Source organism: Camelus ferus, chromosome 28, assembly GCF_009834535.1.
Source record: "Camelus ferus isolate YT-003-E chromosome 28, BCGSAC_Cfer_1.0, whole genome shotgun sequence".
In the NCBI taxonomy this organism is placed as follows: domain Eukaryota; kingdom Metazoa; phylum Chordata; class Mammalia; order Artiodactyla; family Camelidae; genus Camelus; species Camelus ferus.
Window position 1 is genome coordinate 9,223,245 of NC_045723.1, and position 5,528 is coordinate 9,228,772.

General features: G+C 40.8%; 1 long non-coding RNA gene across 1 annotated transcript; it reads left to right on the forward strand.

Moving 5' to 3' along the window:
• Positions 1-643: 643 nt before the first annotated feature.
• On the forward strand, positions 644-5,064 carry LOC116660369. Its single transcript, XR_004315837.1, has 3 exons — positions 644-823; positions 3,773-4,042; positions 4,456-5,064. It is a non-coding gene; the product is annotated as an uncharacterized LOC116660369 (long non-coding RNA).
• The last annotated feature ends 464 nt before the right edge of the window (positions 5,065-5,528 follow it).

Genomic DNA, 5,528 nt, shown 5'->3' on the forward strand with positions numbered 1-5,528 from the left:
TGTTGAATGTAAGAGAAAAATATGCTCAGGTGCTGATACAAATTCCACTCATAGTAAGCTGTCCTGAAGACAGCATACTGGGAGATAATCCATGTGTAAGGAGGTATAGATCGCTGAGCTGTTTGAAATCATGAAAAGTGAGGCAAAATCTAAAAACAGCTATGTATAGATATTAAATAAAATATGATCTAGCATCTGCATCGAATTTTAGACATAATGTCGGTCGTATATATGGGATAGATGCATGTCACCCCATTTGTGAGGCAGTCATTTAAATTTTACAGAATATAATCATACATTGAATAGCTATCAACCTATTAAATATTTTGTTATTTCATTACAATAAATAAATATTAACAGAATAACAGCATTATACGCAGGCAGTGTGATTATATGATTGTATATAATTAGACTGTTTGCTTAAATCATTTAATCTTTTTCCTTAAATGAGCATGTACTGCTTTCATAATAAAATAATATTCTCGTCTTTATCAACCGAGTCTTGTGCTGGCAGTCTCTCCATCAGGGTAGAGACTACACATTTAAACCGAAGGAGCTGACTTTTGATTAATTTCTTTTGTGGCAAAAAAGATGGCTATTCAAGCGTATAGACCAGTGAGCATAATCGTGGAACCAAGTTCAGATGAGGATGATGCACAAACGTACGTGGTTTTGCTTGCTAAACATGTCTGCATCTCATCCTATGTCCCAGGCAGAATGATTTTCATTCATTCCAAGAAGGCTGATGATGGCAGAGAGAGGGAGAGGCGGTGCCAGGACGGGAGACCGGGAGTGACGGAAGCCCGGCTTTTCATTTTTCCAGGTAGTTTCTTGGTATATAACTCCGGGGATTAAAAAATAAAGAAATAAAAACAATAAGCACACTGTACTCTACAGTGGAATCTCATTCCAAGTATGTGGTAAAAATAAGCTAAATTTAAGGATGACAGAAAATACAAAAAAAAAAAAAATCAAATAGAGCCTTACGACCAAAGATTGCACTGCAATTGAGGTAAATGGACTTGGTGAACTAATGGTCCTTTATCACTCTTCTTAATCTTCTTGATTCTAGTAGGAAAAAATGGCTCGTGTAGTGCTTTGGGGCTTAACTATTCTGAACATAGAAAAACGACTGAAAATTAATTTTGCAACTGAAGTGATTAACGTGCGATCTTTTTATTGCACAGTCCCTCATTTTTGGTGATTTCGGATGGTTCTGTAAAATGACCATCGTCAATAGATTGGGCTGCTATGCTGATGATGGACATGGCCCATTTTTGTAACCTTAGGGTATATTTGGTGCGTGTGTTTCGTCCATGTGTAAAATGGATTTAAAGGTCCTATAGAAGGACTTTCAAACTAGCCCAGGCAGGAAAGAGGAAGCCGCAGAATTAGAGCTCCGGGCCCAGCCTTGACTTCAATGGCAGTAGTTTCAATTTTATCTGTTAGGCAAAAAAATTTTTTGAAAGTTTGAAGCCTAGTGGAACTCCTTCCTCTCCCTCTAGTGAGTAGAGGCTCATGAGTTTTTACTGTAGGAAAATATACAGAGGTAACAACATGACGGTTCTCCAGGCACAAATAATCTGAAAACATAGCTTTAAACATGACAATAAATTTTACACTCATATTAATACTTTCCTCTTAACCTAAAATTCATTAATAATTAAAAATTATGTAAACTTTAGAAGAGTTTATTAAGTTCTTTAAGATTTTGATTAGATCATTTTACCTCCATGTGCTCAAGGCGGTCATTTTCTGAGATAGCTCCCTTCGAGCTGGGTCACACCGTCTTCCTCTGCGCAGCATCTTAACTTCAGCACCACTAAGGGGAGGGACGTCTGCTTTCACATCAGGATGTCTTAGCTTAAATCTCAGCTCTACTCTTACCAATATAAATTTGAGCAAATCTATTAACTTGGCCTACTCTCAGTTTCCCAGTAAAAAGTGAATATCTATGTCAGTTATTGAGATGGTTTACTAACAGATTTGTTCAACAAATGCATGTTGTGAACCTACTCTGTGCCAAACCATTAGTAGGTGCTGGGGATACAGAGTTGAATCAATCAGAGTGAGATTACAGTCACGCAAGGGAGAAATGTTAAAGTCAGTCAACAGTATGGCATGCAAACAGCGGTAGGTACTGCTAAGGTTCCAAAAAATAAATTATAAGAAAGCATTAAATGGGATATACTGTAAATGTGAAGAAAAGTTTCCATAAAGAAGTGACATTTAAGCTGAGACCGGAACAATATTAAGAGAGTCCCAGGCAAAAAGTGGGGAGGAAAGTATCTAAGTCAGTTCAGATGGTAACTAAGGTGAGAAAAAAACTTTAAAGTCAGAAACAATTGGAAGCAATTAAAATGTCCTTCAAAGGTGAATGGATGAGATAACCATAGTACCTCTATACAATGGAATATCATGCAGCGATGAAAAGAAATGAGCTATCAAGCCATAAGGATGTGGTTTGATCTTATATGTATATTGCTAAGTTAAAGAAGCCAGTGTGAAAGACTACATACAATATAATTCCAATTATATGACATTCCGGAAAAGACGAAGCTATAGAAACAATAAAAAAGTATTAGCAGTTGCCAGATTTTAAGGGGAAGAGAGATAGGGTTGGCTTGCTAAATCATGGCGGATTGTGTAGGGTGGAGAAACCATAATTGTGAATATGTTCCATTGTATTACTTCACACCAAAAAAAAAAAAAAAGAAACTTAATATAGTCAAATTTAGAAGTGTGGTGGAAAACCCTGGATGGAATTAAGAAGGTGAAAAAATAATGTAACTGTATTATAAATGTATGAAAGAACCCCCTTGAAGGGAATAGGGAAGAGGCTGCTGACCTAAATAACCTTGGAAAGTGGAATCTATAAAACTAAAGGCAAACGTTACTTTACGTAAGTACATGGGACTCTGTACGCCAGTTGATCAAATTGTGTGTACAAGGGGATACAGGTTAACAATTAAACATGCATCACAGAAATGAAAAATCAAGTCAATGGATGGCAGCTGTGGTAGGCAAGCTTTTCACTGTCGTAGGGGAAGGGTACAGAGAAGCAAAGGGGGGAGGTTGTGGTGACGGATTAGAATTTCAGAAATCAGTACAGTCTCGTTTTTAGCTTAATACAGATGCAGATCGCTGTTACAGAAATATGAATGCGTACAAGTGTTCGTATATACACGGGTATTTATTTCCATGCTCTGTCAGCTGATAGAGCTTAGAAGTAATGACACCCCAGTGGGAATGAGCACCAGTAGCACCAGATTTTGGTTTCTAATAACATCATGTAATAAATGGGACCATGATGGAAACTAACAACCAAAACAATTCATGAGCAACATAGATCCGATATGAATGGGTTTTCTCTGCCACACTTACACCCACCTCCCAATCCAGCGTCACCCAGGATGTCATGTTTGCGTTACTCATCTGCCTGGAAAGTAAAAGGAAGCAAGTTTCCATGAAACTGAGAAATACTGCTACAGGTGTGCAACAGTGGAATGGAGAGAGAGCCAAGAGAGAGCCCCCAGCCCTGCAAATGGTGGGGCCACGTGGCCATGTATTAGTTAGAAGGTACAGGCGTGTCTTTCATGGGTTGACAGACTGTCTTCCACGACCTCTTTACTCCAAGGCCCTTAAATCACTACCTTGACTCCAAACGCAGGGCGTTTCTGCTGGTTTTCCCAAGTCTCAAGCATCAGTTTAACTGAATAATGGGTGATTGACGTTGTCACTGATTTAGTGTTGGCACAACGTCTGTCCACAGCTCCCCGCTGTCTGCCTGAACTCAGAAGACTGCATGGTGAAGCTTTGCTTTGAGCTTGGTTCCTCTGGCATTCGTGCAGCTCCACATCGATGTCTTGTCTGCTTAAAGGTTCTGCCAAACCCAGGACTGCTGCCGACTGACTGCTAAAGGGAAGGAGGAGGCCCCGTGCACCCAGAGTCCCGCGCACCCTTGCCGCGGCAGCCGTTCTGCTGCTGCCAGGGAAGCACCCGCCAGACAGCAGCGCGCCGTCCGGGGCAGGTGAACAGGAAGGTAAGTCCCTTTCATCCCCGCGTCTCCCGGAGGGCAACCACTTCTTAGAATGAAAAACGCGGTGAAGACAGCTCTTTCTTTTGACGGATAAATTGTTCAGGAGAACGGTGAGTTCCCTTCAGAAATCCTGTCGAGCTACGTTTTTTTTTCCCTTTCTCTCGCCCTTAAGCATCTCCTTCAGAATAATTCATTGAGGATTGGGGAAATGAGGAAGGAAAGTAATTCACGTTTACACACTAGGCACTTTGCGTGCATTTATTTTTATGTATTTATTTCCTGGAAGCATAGTCAGTTGCAGTGTGTCAGTTTCTGGTGTACAGCACAGTGTCCCAGTCCTGCATCTACGTGCGTAGGTTAGCGTCCACATTCTTTTTCATTAAAGGTCATTTATTTTATTTTTCACGTGTCCCCAGGAGGAAATGGAGATGTAGAATTGGCATGGCCTGCTGAAAATGACACAGACTGCTGTCTTTTGTAACCTCATCCCCATGACCTTGGCCACCTTCTGTTGGTTAAAGACGAGTGGCTTGGCCCCGGCCACACACACAAGGAAAGGCTTTAATGCCAGGTGGCTATCCTCGGTGGCCATCCTAGCTGACCTCAGGTGTCAGCCTGCCACGAAGGTCTTGGGTGGGCTCCTGTGGTTGACTTCACGGTGTTAAAATGCACGCTTGCTGAATTGGGCCGTTGCGGTTGTTCACACAGATCGATTAGTGGCTGATGATTTAAAGTGCGAAACTGTCAAGGCCATTTTCATTTTTTAAAAAAGGATGTTTAGGAGAGCAAAGTCTAAAACTGCAAAGGTGGGGGGTGACACACATTAATTCCAGCTCCTGTTTGTTTCCATCAGTCTCTTTCTAACCAAAGTAAAATTTCTGTATCTTTTTACCCTTCCTGAGTCCCAATAATTTCTATTACTCCTTTAAAACAGAGGCATAAAAACAGAGCCTGTGACATACCCTTTTTCGACCTACGTTTGTTGCTGTTATCAATTCTTAAACCTTAACGGGTTCAATTTCTACTGTTTTACTTGCCTTAATGAATACTGTTAAAATGGTATTAAAATCGAATTAAATTGAAATTCAGTGATAATGACGATGCTGTACGGCACGTTCTCATTAAGGTTTCTCATACTCATATGAACTCCTGCATCTTTCAGTTGACATACCACCGCTGCCTGTGCTGACCTAAAATGAAACTTGTGGACGTTTATAAAATGCTTGGTTTCACTGTATCGGAAGATCTTCAAAGTCATGAAATGATGCCCGCGCTGTAATGACCTGCTGGGATTTTGCACGCCCAGTTGCTCCCATTCACATCACTTAGACACTTAACCTCTGTTGCAAGGTTTATTTCTGTCCTCTCCCAAATTCTTGAGCCAGTCAGGAAGGATTTTAAGGTGTTGTACTGTGTCAGCTTAAGAGTTTAGTATTAAATCCTATAACCTTGTATCTCCGTCCGCACTGCCTGGGTTCTGTTACAGTCC